The sequence below is a fragment of the Dreissena polymorpha genome, chromosome 10 (genome assembly GCF_020536995.1).
Source record: "Dreissena polymorpha isolate Duluth1 chromosome 10, UMN_Dpol_1.0, whole genome shotgun sequence".
In the NCBI taxonomy this organism is placed as follows: Eukaryota; Metazoa; Mollusca; class Bivalvia; order Myida; family Dreissenidae; genus Dreissena; species Dreissena polymorpha.
This window is the reverse complement of record NC_068364.1, coordinates 67,933,343-67,952,379: the sequence shown is the minus strand read 5'-3', so window position 1 is coordinate 67,952,379 and position 19,037 is coordinate 67,933,343. Positions and strand designations below refer to the sequence as shown.

The window sequence follows — 19,037 nt, the reverse complement described above, 5'->3', positions numbered from 1 at the left end:
TTACACCTGTTTTCGAATTGCATTAATTCTACTTCCTGTATGCAGCTATAGTTAAAATACCAATGTTTTGGTAACTTACAAACATCCAAGAAACATCACCACAACTCAAACCTGACATTCATTATTATTAAGACACTCAAAATGGTGCTTACTTGAGCAATGTTCTCTTTATTTAGAAATTTGACCGGGGCCAATTCGCATTGGTGGCTAAAAAGTGTGGTGTGCAGCCATAATTACTCACACTTGAGAAATTCGTGTTTGAAAAATTCTTGTTTTAATATTATTGCGTTTGAAAAGTATTCACTTGTTGATGTAGCACACCAAATTTACATGATTCTTTAATTTCAATTGCAATACAAATGTAAAGCACAATCTATACGCGTCAGGGTTTTCCACAGGTGACTCCTAAGACAATTATATATGAAATGTGTTAACTAATATCATGCAATATTTTAAAGTACATGAAAACATCAAAAAAGTCGATACAATGCGAATGACAATCATTTTCTTTGTTCCAATGGGAATACTTTATCAAGTCATATCTACGTCTTAAAGTGCACTCTTAGCGCATGCTCATTCGCACAAATTTTAAAGATGTTGTGAACTCTGTGATCTTGAACCAGATAATTCCTCTCCTATCAGGCACGGAATCTTCCTTGAAGTATTTACCGTTAAGATGTGCGCTGCGACAGTAATCAAACCACCAACCTCCCCCATAGTAGCATGCACAACAATTATTGCTGCCTTGATCATTATCTCTATCGAAAGTTGAAAACGACCGTCCGTTATGAAGACCACCAGTATAATGAACACCAAAACATTCCGTTAATAAACAGTCCCCTGCGTCCCCAGTGTATCCGAACAGATTGAGCTTATAATTCTCAGACACTGACGATATATTGAACTCAGAATATAGCGCATATCGCTTTGTTCCATTGAACATCTCCATATCAATCCTCAGCTGTCTCGGTTTGTCCTTAGTGAGCTTGTGGATATGCTCATTGCCAAGCCAGAATTCACCACTCAAGTTACCGAAGCCAGCTTTGTAATCTGCCCAAGTACGATTCAAATCTACAGACCCGTCTTGTCTCCTATGTATAACTATCCATCCCTTGTTCGTGGAGTCCAAATAGCAATAAACGTTCATGCCGTCTATGTAAGCATCCGGATATATTGTATATTCACTACTCTTAACTACTCTGTCACAGGTTGTAAGAAGGAAATGACGTAGATGCCGAAATAACATATCAGTTTTGCTCTTCAAGACTTCATGCGACGTTTTAAGATTGGCAGTTTCTGATGTTATCCGAGATATTTCATGTAATGCATTTAAAGAACGGTTCGTCAATAACTCATTAAAATGCATTAACCCGTCGTTGAAGTAAGAACGCGTGTTATTTATTTCTTTTTGACACACATCATATATACATGTATTGTTAAACGCCATGGTTGTTTTGTTAATGGTGTCTATATCTGAACGTAATGTCTTTTCCGCACTGTTAAATCTTGATTCAACTTTATAACACTTTTCGCTGACGTTTCCAATTTCAAAGTCCTGTTGTTTTATCATTTCTTGAAATCCCGCAACTGTTTCATATTTAATGTTGTTTATTTCTTAACATAATGTCTTTTCCGTATTGATTATCATAGAATCCACGTTAATAAACTTTTCGCTGACATTTCCTGTTTCAAAATCATGTTGTTTTCTCATTTCGTGAAATTCTTTTCGAACGAATATATTTTCGGATTGTTCTCTCTTAAATGCCATCATTAAATTTTCATATTGATTCACAATAGCTCAACACTCACACGACGCCTGTCCTGAAGATCCCGTAAGCCTGGTAGAAAGCGCAGATATGTCCTCTATTCTAAAATCCCTTTCTTCTTTCAGATCCTTTTGTAAATTACGCAATCCAGCTCTAAAGTCGTCAATGACATCATTTTGAATCATGAATAAATTTTCTTCAATTCTATCCAATCTTCTAAGAATTCTAGATGTTGATGTTTCACTTGACATTTGTGAAAGAACAGTTGGAAGTAAAGCAAAATATATAAGGTACACAAACATTTTGTTTGTATAATACATTATAATATTTCTAGATACCATACGTGTAAGGCACAGTAGTTGAACGGAGCTCTGTATATGACAACACAAGAAACGCACGGCTTAAAAATATCCGCCACTCAGATACCTGGCAAGCATTTGAAATGGAAATCCAGACGCTGAGCTTAAACGTCTGCAGCTATGTCCTTTTTGAATTATGTTGCTTAGCAACATTAAACCACAAAATACGTGGTTCTAATAATTGATATCAACGAATTATGTTTTCAAACGTGCAGCGCTACAAATGTTCTGTTACATGAAAAGACAGGTGGTGAAAGAGTTTCGCGTTTAAAGTGGCATATCAAAGTCGACTTGTACCTCTGAAATACTACGTTAAAATATCAAAAGCACATCTCAACATTTAGACATTGTTAAATATGACAATGTTATTAACAAAATGTTTTCGACGAAATGAAATCGATTTTAAAGTGCTTTTATAAGTTCAGGTAAATAACAGTTATTCTATGATTTAAAGACAATTTCAACGCACCGTATTCTACATGCATAACTATGTATCGACTAGACTATATTTGTATGACGATTGATTTTAGATGTATTTAATAATTATCTTGCAAATAAAATAAGCTACTTACAGATTGTGTTGCTCATTTAATTATTTTTGGAACAATATTCAAAATGCTTTAATTCTAATTAAAAATTGAATCTGCATGTTGTAGCAAGTTTCAAGGAAGAAATGAGTTAGTGCATTAAAATTTCGAGATAGGTTAACTAACAAAATTCGAGGACCTATAGCTTGTCCTTTAAACGAAAAATAAAACATACCCACAATTTTTAAAATTTAAATAATACGATTACGACAGTGCGACAATGCGATGGCGAAAGTGCGATAATACGATGGCGACAATGCGACAACGCGATAGTACGATGGCGAAAATTCGATAGTCATATTGTGCTGTCGCCATCGTACTATCGCATTGTCGCCATCATACTATCGCGTTGTCGTACTGTCGCCATAGTATTATCGCACTGTCGCCATCGTATTGTCGCACTGTTGTCATCGTATTATCGCAATATCGCATTGTCACCATCGTACTTTCGCAGTGTCGCCATCATATTGTCGCACTGTCGTCATTGTATTATCGCACTATCGAATTGTCGCATTGTCGCCATCGTACTATCGCACTGTCGCCATCGTATTGCCACACTGTCGCCATGGTACTATCGTATCGTCGCCATCTTACTATCGCATTGTCGCCATCGTACTATCGCATTGTCGCCATCGTACAATCGCATTGTCGCCATCATACTATAGCAATATCGCATTGTCGCCCTCTGGATTTGAATGTGTAACCACGATGGCACAAACGCTATTCCATAATAGCTGGACAAAGACGAATTCTCTTTAAAACGTCACATCCGTTTCCAATTGAAAAACCCCGTATAACTCTCTTTCCATAATTTTGATCTGCCATAACGCTGGGACAGAATATTTCCATATCGACAATACTTTTTCGTATAACATTTGTCACTTCATCAATGCACAGTACGTATTTTATACTGTTTACCAATTTGTATAAACAAAATGTCAATATTATGTGATTGTTATTATTATAGTTGAAGTAGTAGTAGTAAAAGTAGTAGTTGTAGTAGTAGGAGTAGGAGTAGTAGTAGTACTGTATAAGTAGTAATAGTAGTAGTAGTAGATGCCAGAAAGTAACAGACTGTTTGTTCGGTTTAACAAAATAATTATCCTACGCATATTTTGGGCTATAGATCGGGGTATAATATTTACGCCTCAAAGAGTTTTGTCCAACTCGGCTCTCGGCCTCAACATACATATGTACATCAATCTCCTGGGGCTGACCCAATTTGTTGTGTTGTACTATTTTGTACATACTGATAACTATTAGTAATACCGCCGACTTTCTGTGACATCATATCACACAGATAGTCCTCGCCCATATTTTCAATCATAATTTTTCTTTTAATGCTATAATTAAAAAATAATGTAATTTAAATATGGCTAATTGAAATATTATTTTTGCAGTTTTTTGGCATTATTTGGAGATAATGCACTGGCTTAAATTTTTATTTGAATAAGATACATATTAATTGTTTTATGATAAAAAAAATTAGTGAACGCATTATTGTATTGCACAAGTTGTAGTCGACTTACTACTGATACGCCACTTAACCCATTTATGCCTAGTGGGCTCTCCCATCCTTCTAAATTGGATCAATTTATTTCCAAAATTAGGGATGTCTAGCATATTTATTTCTATATTTAGAATATTTCTTACAGAAATTCCTTTAAGCAAACAGCGCAGATCCTGATGAGACGCCGCATCTGGGTCTACGCTGTTTGCCAAGGCCTTTTTTCTAGACGCTAGGTATAAATGGGTTAAAGGTGATACACTTTCAATTTCATATATTAGCCAGCAGCAAATAAAGCTATAATTCAAACACTGAGTCATTCAGATTAAAGTACTTGAACGTTGTATCATGTATTAAATGTTGCTAAGCAGCATATTACGCAATACAAAGATAAAGGAAAACGAATAGGCTCAACAGGATGTGTTTGGCTTATAGCAAAGAATCTGTTATATATGAGATTGGCGTTTCTTGTAATACGTCGTAGTCTATGGGATACCAAAGGGGTCGAAACTTTAACTTCTGCTCGAGCAGAAAAAAATGCTGCTCGACCAGCATTTAAATGCTGCTCGACCAGCAAAATGCTGCTCGACCAGCAAATTTACTGCTCGACCAGCATTTTTTCTGCTCGAGCAGAAAAATCCTGCTCGACCAGCATTTATTTTTAGATTATGGCATTAGCCAATCAGAACTCTTGTTATATTTGCCATTTGGTGCAAAACTGGTTTGTTTGGAAAAAATGGCTGCCGCCATGATGGTGCCTTTTTCACATCTTCTGCAAGTTTATATGACGACCTGTTTAAAGTTTAACATTGACACGAGGTAAGTGCTTTATATTTTGGCTGCAAACTAGTCGATAAAAAAATTGTTGTCATTCGCTTAATAAGAAAATCGATCATAAATGTCTAACGGCTGTTAAAACTTCTGCGAAAATCACGACGATGACTGATAAGAATTGCTCAATGGGTGCGCAAGTATAGTTTCTCTGTTTATATCGATTTACTTTCTTAATGATTCTTAATAAGTGCTTCCGACACAGGTGCCGATTGCCTGTGATTGCGCCTTTCTGGTTAACATTGTTTACGTTGCTCGTTCTCCCCATACATGTTTATCTGTTGTCCTAAGTTCCTAACTTTTACAATTATCCAAAATATCATGTCTGTTAACCAGTTCTCAGTGCCCCAGATAAGCTGCGTATCTGCGTCTTTCACCCTATTAAAATGTTTTAAAATGCAATATCATGAGTATTGAAAACGCAACCAATTTGACTTTTACCCAAATTCGTCAAATTAACGATACAAAACTTCGATTTAAAAATGCTTTGCTCATTTTAGGTATTTTCTCTTTGGAATTAGTATCGTAACGCGGTGACGCTTACATTCAGCAAGCTCAGCAAACGGTCATAGTTATTCAAACGCTATGCATTTTCAATCTGACCTAATTTGTCTCTCATTGTGCATGTATTTGTAAAGCGTCTGTACTTTCAGTTTCTATTACGATGCGAAATAAAAATAGCTAAGAGAGGTCGAAAGACTTCCGAGATTGTTGCGCCAAAATATCAGCCGATCGCAAACTTTTTCGAATCAAGAAAGCAAGAGCCAAAAATTATTTGTGTTATCAATTTTGTTAGAAACTGTGTATACAGCAGTTGAGTTGACATCCAAAAACCATGATGGAAAGTCTGTGACTTAACAAACCTGTCAAAAGTATAAAAAGGCATGTCATTGGTTAGAAATTGTCGACATTTTTTTAAGTTTATATCATGGACAGTTTCAAGGATTAAAGATATTGCGAAACATCAGTTTATTAAAATTTATGATGATAGTTTACAGTTCTATAGAATCAATACAAGTGTGCAGCGTCAACGGAAGTAAATCAGCAATTATTCTTCTTCTTTGCGTTCGCGATCAGCAATTATTTTAAGGTATGCATTTTTATTACTCATTTCACTCTATATGAAGAATGGAATCACCCTATTTTTCAAAATCAATGGTTGAAAACCCTATTTCCCAAAAAATTATCTGGGGCACTGAGTTCTCGAGGACTTTTCTCAATTTCAATGTAAATTATTTTTCACCGAGGCCAATTAGCTTGTTCAAAGCTAACAACAGGTAAAATGTGAGTTGTGTCTGAATTACAAGTTGTTTAATTTTTCATAATTGAAATGTTTACAATTTACTATTTATTGAATAACTTGGCAGTGCATAATTAAGTTCTGGGATGTTATTTTCAGCTCTGAACTGCGAAAAAATTGCATAATAATTACATTGGTGGCACTATAATGAGTTACCTTTCATCTGTCCTTCCATTTAATCTAAATCTAAAGCAGACTTCCCAAACTTTGCAGAAAGAGTTTAGGCATTGTATTACACACTCATTTTAACCATGGCATGCTATTGTACAACATGTCTTGACGGAAATAATTTCGCTAACAAATATTTGCAGGAAATAATTTTTCCATTGCGAATCGTTTGTATCTTTTTATCTTTATTCTGAAATGCCCCTCTAAAGAATAATGTCATGTATAGCTGGTTTGGAATTAAGGATGATGATATGTCCTAACAGCATTTTGTCATGTCATTTACTGTACTTCTTAACCTACATGTATTTGAATATTCAGTCCCCATATAACTACGCCCATATGTTGTGGACATTTTCATACAAGAATACAAACAGGAATATGTATTGGAGTTTGCTGTTTAAATTGACAGTCAATCGGAGGGTAACAGGTTTGTTTTTAACCAGAAGTGAGGAACTAAACGCAATTTGCAAGGAAAAAAATATCTCTTTATACCACTTAAGTATATTTGCATCACAGGTGAGGAGCTCTGGTGTCGTGAGGTTGAGGAAACTAGTGTTGAATCTAAAACATTTAGCATCACGGACTCAAAAGTGAGAAGCCACGTCAGACACCGCAAAATGTAAAATAATCTGTCAGATGTTTGGTCTGACAGGCTACGAAATTTTGTCAGACTGAAGGATAATTTCTGGATTCCACTTATTAGCATACCTGATAATAACATATTTCTGTTATTAGCATATAGAATGTCAAAGCACAGATTGATTCTTAAATTTTAATGTATTTTTCTTCTATTAATAGCATAATTTTTAACCCCAATATTCAGAATTCACTTAAAGTCTTTATAGCATAGAACATTCTCAGAATGCCAAGAAAATATGCTTTAAATCTGCAAAAATATGCTCAAATGCAAATGCAAATACCTTAGAATACAATTCCATTTGATAAATAGTTATCTTAAACATCAATCATATACAATGTTGAATTTAAATTTCTCTTTGACGATCAATTATTAACAGATTTGACTTATTGTATGCCCCCAGTTGCTATATTTATGCTAAAATGTGTGTTCCTGTTAATAGCATATTCCTGTTATAAGCATAATTTTTGCTGACATGGTATGCTAAGAACAGGAATCCACTGTAGCAACATATTAATCAGGAATTATGGTTTGAATCCATGAACTGTTATTTTTAATGGTGAAAGAAAATCTCCATGGCGCGTTTTCACAAATTCCTAATCAAGCTTGGTTAAAGAACACACAGAATAGCAAGTTCCCTGTAACTTATTAACCAGGTTTTTAACCAGGTTTTCCGAAGGAAAAAACTGGTTATTAGATTGGCGAATGCGGGCGGGCTGGCGAGCGGGCGGAACAAGCTTGTCCGGGCCATAACTATGTCGTTCATTGTCAGATTTTAAAATCATTTGGCACATTTGTTCACCATCATTGGACGGTGTGTCGCGCGAAATAATTACGTCGATATCTCCAAGGTCAAGGTCACACTTTGAGTTCAAAGATCAAAAATGGCCATAAATGAGCTTGTCCTGGCCATAACTATGTCATTCATTGTGAGATTTTAAAATCATTTGGCACATTTGTTCACCATCATGGGACGGTGTGTCGCACGAAAGAATCACGTCAATATCTCCAATGTCAAGGTCGCCACGACTAAAAATAGATTTTTTTAAAAAAACAAACTTACAAAGGGGGTTAATTTTGTTTGTTCATTTCAAAAGTTCAGTTTGAGTTTTCTCCCTTTATCAGATTTTTTTTTCACAATGAAAACCTGGTTTTGTGACAATTTTGTCCCTTGTCTTATAATTTTATAAGAATGTTTTATGCCAATTTAATTTGTATTCTATATTACTGACTGTTTGGGTATTTCTTAGAATAAATGAAAACTAAAGTTGTCAAGTACAAATAACCTTAAATCTCTTAACAGCAACCTTAAATCATTAAACGGACCTTCTAGCACAGAACATTATTTGGGGAAACATTAATTTGTATAGTCAAATGTAATAACAATTTAAAAAGTATTTATATATGTTGAATGGTTTGCTTATTTAACTTATATAAACTTGTATACAAAAGTCATGTAAGTGTCCCAAGTGTACAAATGTTTGAAAATTGTATACAGTTTTGGCAAAAGCTAGTTTTTGCAGATTTTCTTATATAATAAAAAAGAAACTTCACACATATTTGAAGGCCATCCTTTTGATATTTTGATAAATCTGAGTTTTTACTTTAAGATACAATGCTTTGAGGCCAGGAAAAAAACTTTCAGGAGTATAGTTTTGAAAAATATGTGTTAAAAAACATGAAAATTTCAAATTTTTCCATATTTTTTTTTAGAACACTTCTGATTTTGTATTTAAATTTTGCTTAAGAACATACTGCATGTTAACAAAACACACAAAATATTGATAACATGTTTTAATGGGATTTTATTAAGTGCAAAAGACATGTACATTTATAAAAAAAAATCAAACATTTGGTTAACATCTTTTGTTGTGAAAAAGTGATTACATCTGACAGAACGGCCCTACTCATTTACAAAACTTAACCCTTTCCCTATGCAATACAAACAAAACTGTTGCCATTACTTAACATCTAAAATTTGAGAAAAACTTTCATTAAGGCTTCATTATCCCCACGCTTTTCGGAGAAAAAGTGTGGATATTGTGGTTATTTCTGTCCGTCCGTCTGTCTGTCCTGACCACTTTCTCCTCCTACACTATAAGCACTAGAACCTTGAAACTTACACACATGGTAGCTATGAGCATATGTGCGACCCTGCACTATTTGGAATTCGATCTGACCCCTGGGCCAAAAGTTATGTGGGTTGAGGTGGGGCCGGATCATAGATTTTTACTCATTTTTATGCCCCCGGATCGAAAGATCGGGGTATATTGTTTTTGGCCTGTCTGTCATTGTATGTGTGTGTGTCCCAAAACTTTAACCTTGGTCATAACTTTTGCAATATTCAAGATAGCAACTTGATATTTGGCATGCAGTGTATCTCATGGAGCTGCACATTTTGAGTGCATCGGAGACTACACCGAATGTCTTCAAATTGATACTGAACCTCTCTTATGGCAATACGGATAATCTCAACTATGCATGGCCCCATTACCAACCCTGGGGTGCCCCGCCCACATTGGCCACGCCAACCCAAAATTGCCTTTTACTATAATTTCTCCATTTCTACACCAATTCACATCTAATTGATACCGAACTTCTCTTATGACAATACGTTCAATCTCAACTATGCATAGCCCCAGTACCAACCCTGGAGCACCCCTGGGTCATGTGGCGTGGGGATACACGTCGGCCTCTGCCGCGCCATTTCTAGTTTATATTTTTGAAATCACCCATATTTGTGTAAAGTTTGGAGACAAATCAAGAAAAACATATTTTAACAATGAAATACATTTAAGTTGTTTGATGATATTTTCATGTATTTCAACGTTTCCAATGTCCAGCTAAATACCCTATTTGTACCCATTGAAAACCTTTAAAACTTAAATTTTGCATTGTTATTTTGTGTTGGGCTTGAAGAAAAAAGATTGATCTGTATGCAAATGTTTACATTATATCTCACAATCATAACAATTTCCAATTTATCGACAGTGGTGACAGGGTTTTATCATTATTATATGATTATTAGTGCTTGTGATCATATTTCAGATGCCCAGAGGCCTTTATGGTTGGGTAAGGGAGGGGTGCTCCCTCCCTTCCTTAATTGATTTTTAGCTCCACTGGCCAAAGGCCAGCGGGGCTTATGTCATGGTCCTGTGTCCGTCATGCGTGCGTCCGTCCGTGCCTGCGTGCGTTCGTCCTTGCATTAACTTTTTCTTTAAACATCTTCTTCTTCTAAACTACTGGTCCAATTCTGATGAAATTTCTCAGTAATGTTCCTTGGGTGAACCTCTTTCAAATTTGTTCAAATAATGCGCCTGGGGTCAAATTTGACCCTGCTCTGGGGTAACAAAATTGAACATATGCTTATATAAGGCCTATTTTGTGAAATCTTTCAAAATCTTCTCATCCATAACCATTGGGCATAGGGCTATCAAATTTGGTATGTAGAGACATCTAATAGTCCTCTACCAAATTTGTTCAAATAATGCCCCTGGGGTCAAATTTGAAACTGCCCCGGGGGTCACAAAATTTAACATATGCTTATAAAGGGTCTATTTTGTGAAAACTTTACAAATCTTTTTGTCCATAACAATTGGGCCTAGGGCTACCAAATTTGGTATGTAGTGACATCTTATAGTCCTCTACCAAGTTTGCTCAAATTATGTCCCTGGGGTCAAGTTTGACCCTGCCCCGAGGGTCACAAAATTGAACATATGCTTATATATGGCCTATTTTGTGAAAACTTAAAAAATCTACTTGTCCATAACTGTATGGCATAGTGCTACCAAATTTGGTATGTATTGACATGTATTAGTTCTCTTCTTAGTTTGTTCAAATTATGCCCCTGGGGTCAAATTTGAAACTGCCCCGGGGGTCACAAAATTGAACATATGCTTATAAATGGCTAATTTAGGGTAAACTTTAAAAATCATTCTTGTCCATAACCATTGGGCCTAGGGCTACCAAATTTGGTATGAAGTGACATCTTATAGTCCAATACCAAGTTTGTTCAAATTATGCCTCTGGGGTCATCTTTGACCCTGCCCGGGGGGGGGGGGGGGCTGTCAATTTTGTGAAACTTTTAAAAATCTTCTTGTTGAAAACCATTCGGACTATGGCTACCAAATTTGGTTTGCAGTAACATCTTATTGTCCTCTACCAAGTTTGTTCAAATTATGCCCTTTGGGTCAAATTTGACCCTGACCCGTGGGTCACAAAATTGAACATTATATACACTTCTTTCTTGCTTATTATGCCCCCCTTCGAAGAAGAGGGGGTATATTGCTTTGCACATGTCGGTCGGTCGGTCCACCAGGTGGTTTCCGGATTATAACTCAAGAACGCTTAGGCCTAGGATCATGAAACTTCATAGGTAGGTTGATCATGACTCGCAGATGACCCCTATTGATTTTGAGGTCACTAGGTCAAAGGTCAAGGTCACGGTGACCCGGAATAGTAAAATGGTTTCCGGATGATAACTCAAGAAAGCATACACCTAGGATCATGAAACTTCATGGGTAGATTGATCATGACTCGCAGATGACCCCTATTGATTTTGAGGTCACTAGGTCAAAGGTCAAGGTCACGGTGATCCGAAATAGTAAAATGGTTTCCGGATGATAACTCAAGAACGCTTACGCCTAGGATCATGAAACTTCATCGTTAGATAGATCATGACTCGCAGATGACCCCTATTGATTTTGAGGTCACTAGGTCAAAGGTCAAGGTCACAGTGACCCGAAATAGTAAAATGGTTTCCAAATGATAACTCAAAAACGCATACGCCTAGGATCATGAAACTTCATAGGTAGATTGATCATGACTTGCAGATGACCGCTATTGATTTTGAGGTCACTAGGTCAAAGGTCAAGGTCACGGTGACCCGAAATAGTAAAATGGTTTCCGGATGATAACGCATACGCCTAGGATCATGAAACTTCATAGGTTGATTGATCATGACTTGCAGATGACCCCTATTGATTTTGAGGTCACTAGGTCAAAGGTCAAGGTCACGGTGACCCGAAATAGTAAAATGGTTTTCGGATGATAACTCAAGAACGCATACGCCTAGGATCATGAAACTCCATTGTTAGATAGGTCATGACTCGCAGATGACCCCTATTGATTTTCAGGACACTAGGTCAAAGGTCAAGGTCACGGTGACCCGAAACAGTAAAATTGTTTCCGGATGATAACTCAAGAACGCTTTTGCCTAGGAACATGACACTTCATAGGTACATTGATCATGACTCGCAGATGACCCCTATTGATTATCAGGTCACTAGGTAAAAGGTCAAGGTCACAGTGACAAAAAACGTATTCACACTATAGCTGCCACTACAACGGACAGCCCATATGGGGGGCATTCATGTTTTACAAACAGCCCTTGTTTTGTGAAAATTTTAAAAATATTCTTGTCCTTAACTAGGGCTTCCACACTTTGTATGTAGTGAGATATAGTAATTCTCTATGTGTCCAATAATTATGTTGATGAAGGTGGCAGTGGTAATGACTTGATATGTCTGTGAGATATGAATGCCAAAGTCTTCGTTTTACATAACATGAATTTTTATGTAAAAGTGGTGGTTCTTCATAAATTCTACATGTTCTTTGCAAATGATGACCTCTACAAAGTTGTTCCAGGAGTACCATATTGCCTGACAATCTTTTGTTTTATTGTTAACTTAAACTGTACTTGATTCTAGCATGCCACTATACTTCTTTGAAGTAATTTGAGCAAATTTCTCACTTTTTAGTAATGTATACATTGTTTAAGGTACATTATAATTTCACATTTTGTAGGTGGACTTCAATATGTATGATCTACTTATGCTGCCACAATGTAAAGGCAACAATCACTGGGTTTTGCTGGTTGCAAGTGTTATGTCCAGGACTGTAACCATTTACGACTCGTTGGGTGGTAACAACAAGGCCTTGTTCGATTTGTTCTGGTAAGGTTCAAAGCTGTAATTCATTTTTTGTCTTACCTGCTTGATATAGCAGTCACAGTAGCAGTTGGTGTATGTGCATTTTATGTGTGTCTCTGAGCTTATCCAAACTGTGATTCGATCATTGAATATGCCATTTTTAATATAGCTTACCACATATGTTCTCCATGTAGAGAAGCTGCAGCGCATGCGTTAACAAGAGATCAAAGGTCACATTTAGGGAGCTTTTTTGGCCAGTTCCAGTTATCATTCATCAGGCAATATACCAAACAAGATATTCAAAAAACTTTGTAAATCTTATTTGTTTTCTATATTTGGATCTTTATCTTAAATATTAACTTGTAATGACCGCCAACACCTTAAAACTGATAGGCTATATATAAATTTAAGCTTGCTTTCTTAGTTCATTCTTATTTATTATTGTGTCCTATCTCTCACACATATGTGTTTCAAATAATGTGTTAATAGATTCACATTATATATATATGTTTGAAGACTGATTACCAAAACAATTTGGTATAGATAAAGTACCGCTTAAGTATATAGGCACATGAATTTTGTTGATTTTTACCAACAAAATATTTGTTGCAGCCAGTTCATGTGTCAACGAGCGCAAATTGTGAAAGATGGCTTGGAAAAATTCAGTTCAGAGTTCAAAGCGCCACCTTGCAACAAACAGCGCCATGGAAACAGCTGTGGAGTGTTTGCGTTGATGGAAATAAATTAGCTTTATATTTCTATATAGGAGTCACTTTGTCGTACTGTCGGTCGGTCTGTCCCGAAATTTCATCCGATCTTCACCAAACTTGGTCAAAAGTTGTATCTTGATGATGTTTAGGCCAAGTTTGAATATGGGTCATGCTGGGTCAAAAACTAGGTCACGGGGTCACTTAGTGTGTTTTAAACCTAAAGTTTGTCCGGACCATAACTATGTCATTTATCGTTAGATTTTAAAATAACTTGGTACATTTGTTCACCATCATGGAACGGTGTGTTGCGTGAAAAAAGGACGTCGATATCTCCAAGATCAAGATCACACTTGGAGTTCAAGGGTCAAATGCTTGTCCGGGCCATAACTTTATCATTTATTGTGAGATTTTAAAATCATGTGGCAAATTTGTTCACCATCATGGGACAGTGTGTCGCGCGAAAGAATTACTTCAATATCTCGAAGGTCAAGGTCACACTTAAGAGTTCAAAGATTAAAAATTGCCATAAATGAGCTTGTCTGGGCAAATACTATGTCATTCATTGTGAGATTTTAAAATCATTTGGCACATTTGTTCACCATCATTTGACGCTGTGTCGCGCGAAAGAATTACGTCGATAACTCCAAGTTCAAGGTCACACTTTGAGTTCAAAGGTAAAAAAAGGCCATAAATGAGCTTGTTCAGGCCATAAACTATGTTGTTCATTGTGAGATTTGAAAATCATTTGGCACATTTGTTCACCATTATTGGAAGGTGTGTCGCGCAAAAGAATTACGTCTATATCTGCAACGTCAAGGTCACACTGTGACAAAGGTCAAAATTGGCCATAAATGATCTTGTCCGGGCCATAACTATGTCATTTATGGTGAGATTTTAAAAATACATGGTACATTTGTTCACAGTCATTGGAGGATGTGTCATGTGAAACAATTATGTCGATAACTCCAAGGTCTAGATCACACTTACAGTTCAAAAGTAAAAAAATGGCCATAAATTTGGACTGCATGATATGCTAAAGAATTCAAGAGTTCAAAGGTCGAAATGGCCATAAATGATAATGTTTTAAGAAAAACAGGGCTTAATTCATATGCATTAATTGTAATCCAGTACCAGAGACTTTCTTTTAACGAAAAACTCCATAAAATCAGAAAGTGTCGTCCTTGATTAGCTTGTGCGCATTGCACATGCTAATCAGTGTGTACAGGCTAATCTTATTTGACACGCATTTAGCCCCGTTTTGCCTGAAAGCAGCCAATATGTACGTTAAACACAAGACTGGCCAATGTCGTCTTACAAGCTGTTCAACACTATTGATTATATACACACACTGCAGTGTACCAGTGGTGAACTATAAACAGGCAGATGCGGTGGTTATCGTTCCTAGCGTAGTTGAGCAAACGCTCCTAGCATTCGTCGTCTGCATAATTTTACTGCAGGTAAAGCAGGCATACGAGTGCTAGCATCTATTAATAGCCTAATATTTAAATAAGTTTAAAATGAACTAAGAGTTTCTGCATAAATTTATTTGAATTGAACATAAAACGATTTAATTTAATTTGAATGAGACAGAGCAGACAAAAGAATCCGCGTCGAAAAACAAGAAAATGCGTTTCAAAGAGAAGCAAGTTTTGTTAATTTGAAGCATACTTATATTTCGATTGTCTCCCTTATATATATATATATATATATATATATATATATATATATATATATATATATATATATATATATATATATATATATGAGTCGTGTCGCGACAAAACCTGTATTCGTGACATCAGTATGCCGTTGGTAAATTCTCTTTAAAGTGACGTCAACATTTATTTTTATTTTGCGCGATTTCGTCATCAGCGAAACATTTGAATCTGTGTAGCTGTTTTGGACAGTTTTGTATTTGTGAAACATCATTAATATGAAATGACGTGATATGGATAATGAAATAGAAGTAAGTAATATATTTATTATTATTAGCTATTTAGCAAAATCGGTTTGATCTAAATATTTAATAGAATATAGCGAACTAGACGTGTTTACAAATTAACCTCCATGTTAAACGTTAAACATAAGATATTCAGTGAATGAAAACTTTATATTTACGATAGAACTAAATCAGACTAAAAGTTTGTTTTGCCTATTTTTATTTGTACATTAATTGTTGTAAGAGTATATCCCAACCAGGGGCGTAGATGCAATTTGGCACATCAGGCCCGGGCCTACACTTTTGTTTTGATACATGAAAAAAAAATGCTTCAACTTAAAAAAACGCATTAAAATGTTGACCTTGAGGGGGGGGGGGGATAGAGGTGTTAGAAATCTGCATTTCACAAAATTGACTTAATCCTCAGATAAATAATTCTGGTCGTGTTCAAAGGACATATCTTCCAATTATCAACTGTACAGTTATAGGTGGATTGATTTTAGCTCGCTTCTTTTCACGTGACTTGCTGTGACAAGTTTACATAGATCTACATGTAGATCTACTTGTCTCACTTTAAACCCTACATTAAGTTGTAATCGATTATCGTTGGATTTAAAAATGTAATTCCGAATGATGTTTTTGATCGCGGAAATTTAAAATGGAGCACTTGCCCCCGTATCCCGATCCATTGACTGAATCAAGATCGGTTCGGTCCCTTGATGCATAACAAAACGTGCCGTTATAAACATGCAGAAAGTATTATTGGAAAGAATTTCCATGGTTTGACTTGTGAATAAGTGGAGTTTTACACTTGTCAATATTTCTCTGTTCCATATTGTTTTAAATTGTGTTCTCTGGTATAAGATACTACAGTAAAATTAAGCTCTCTGACACTGAGATAAAACAGTAAAATATCAAAGAAAAACAAGCCAAAGTCTTATATTTTCTTATCTTTTTATTTGTCTAGATATGCTTTAAATCTTACCACAGGCGTTATATGATTTAAAAATTTTCAGGGGGAGGACCCCCGGAACCCCCCGTTTTTATGTATCATAACCGGGCTTACAGCTTAAAAAAATGCTAGCTTCGCTCCTGCCAACCTTTAATTGCAGCAATTGGTTTTCACATAACAAGGCGTACAAAACGTTTTTTTGTCCAATAACCCGACCGATTCTAATTGGTGGTGACGATCCTAAATGCTAAACAGTTTTTTCTAATTCAAAGCAAACTAGTATTTGTTATCTGTTAGTATTTGTTATCGATGTTTATTATAAACTCGACCATATTCTCTTAATTATTATTTATCCAACTTCTATATAGATTTAAATATATTTATATGTAGGAAAGGATATTGCATAGAATTTTGGAAGATTGTTGTCACTTATTATCCTTGTTTCGGTAGGAAATAGCTTGTATATCGCAAAGATATATCTACATTGTCTCCTATTATTCAATGACTGAGTGCAAAAACAAATCTCTGTAATTTCGCGTATAGAAACACGTATCAATTATTTTATGTTTGAATAATTGGAATATTTACGTTTCCAGGAACTGGATAATTAATTGTACGACCACTTTGGACGAACTCCATCGGTAAGGTATTTACTAACGCAGGCCTATGATAGTTGGTTTAAAATGTTCACACCACTGAGTACAAGTGATGTTCAGTCCTAAAGTGCAATACAAAGCGAAAGAAAAAACAAAACTCGGACATAACCATGCACATTTCCTTCAATTATAGTTACCAATGCAAATGAATATTATTCGCAAATGCATCATATTTTTTTGTCCTATCTAAACGTATTAAAATATTGGCCAATATAGTATCTATTTTTATTTTCAGACACTAGCAGTACTTCCGCATAACAACGGAAGAGCCAGGCGTGGTCACAATGCGCTTGGGAGTCGGATGTCTGGAGGTCAAGGTTACTATGGCTATGGATGGCGTCCATATTCCATACCAACGACAGCAGATTGTAGAAGCTAAAAGATTCAGCCGAAACAGACAAGAGTACTTGTACAATTTAAGTTGTCAGGCCATATCTCAGCGATGCTAACAAGGATGCTCCTTGCCCTTGTCCAGAAACACAACTATAGTTATGTTGACGCATCTATCGCATCTATGGCATCTACGGCGAAAGATTACACACATTATAATGTCAATATTTACAGGGGAATGACACATAATTTCAAAATTTTTCTTCAGTACTTTTTGAATATGCTTAAATGTCTGTTTGAATAAATTGGTTTATTTATAACACATTTCTATAACACTTTTTCATATAAAATGAAATATGTGTATTCACTTTTGCTTGTTTCTATAGAATTCATGTCATACGAAGAATTCTACATATAATAAAAGCTGCATGATAAATAAATTGTGAACATGCTAAGAATAATTATATAAAAAAATAGATAAGTGTGAAAAGTAGATATTATTAAAGATTACTCAACTCTTAATTTTTAGGAAAAGCACTTTTAGGAAATTAAAATCTAACATTTAAACACAATGAAATTATTTGTATTATTATTATTGGATATTGTTGGTCTATTTATTGATGGTGTAATTGATAGTGTTTGTTTTGAACGTGATGTGCGTATTCCTATGAAAACCTTAATGATATGTTGTGGAAATATGTGAGATTGGTTTAGAAAAATGATTTAAACTGTATGGTTTGCTGGTCGATGTTAATATAAGTGGACTATGTTGCTAATCAACTCATGTTAGATTACAGTTTAATGTTAATCACAACTATTTTTAGAACAAATAGATACCTGATTATATATATTTAACAAAATAAATGTGTTCTTAAATTATATTTCATGTCTTTTTTATTATAAGTGTGGATTTTGATGAAACATACATCTGAATACGGTTTACTTGAAAACGTTGTTAGCTTTGTTAACGTCAAAACACCTCTGCAGTTATGTTACTAAAATAAAAGATTCTCAGAAAGTTGTGGGGCTATATCTTTAAATTTGGTATCATAATAACAAGCACAGAACAGTCTTTATCAATCTATAGAAAACAAAAAATGTGAAATTTTGTTACAAATACAGGGTTTTTCACGACAAGGCTCTCTCTCTCTCTCTCTCTCTCTCTCTCTCTCTCTCATCTCTCTCTCTCTCTCTCTCTCTCTCTCTCTCTCTCTCTCTCTCTCTCTCTTTCTCTCTCTCTCTCTCTCTCTCTCTCTCTTTATATATATATATATATATATATATATATATATATATATATATATATATATATATATATATATATATATATATATATATCCCCTTACCGGGCGCTTGAATTTCGAA

The 19,037-nt window shown here is 35.4% G+C and overlaps 2 long non-coding RNA genes across 2 annotated transcripts; both read left to right on the top strand.

The window, feature by feature from the left end:
• Window positions 1-6,763: 6,763 nt before the first annotated feature.
• Window positions 6,764-13,814, top strand: LOC127847615 (uncharacterized). The gene is made up of 3 exons (XR_008034076.1): window positions 6,764-6,945; window positions 12,961-13,109; window positions 13,698-13,814. It is a non-coding gene; the product is annotated as an uncharacterized LOC127847615 (long non-coding RNA).
• Window positions 13,815-15,671: 1,857 nt separating this feature from the next.
• Window positions 15,672-18,505, top strand: LOC127846929 (uncharacterized). The gene is made up of 3 exons (XR_008033737.1): window positions 15,672-15,761; window positions 17,283-17,327; window positions 17,578-18,505. It is a non-coding gene; the product is annotated as an uncharacterized LOC127846929 (long non-coding RNA).
• Window positions 18,506-19,037: the final 532 nt, after the last annotated feature.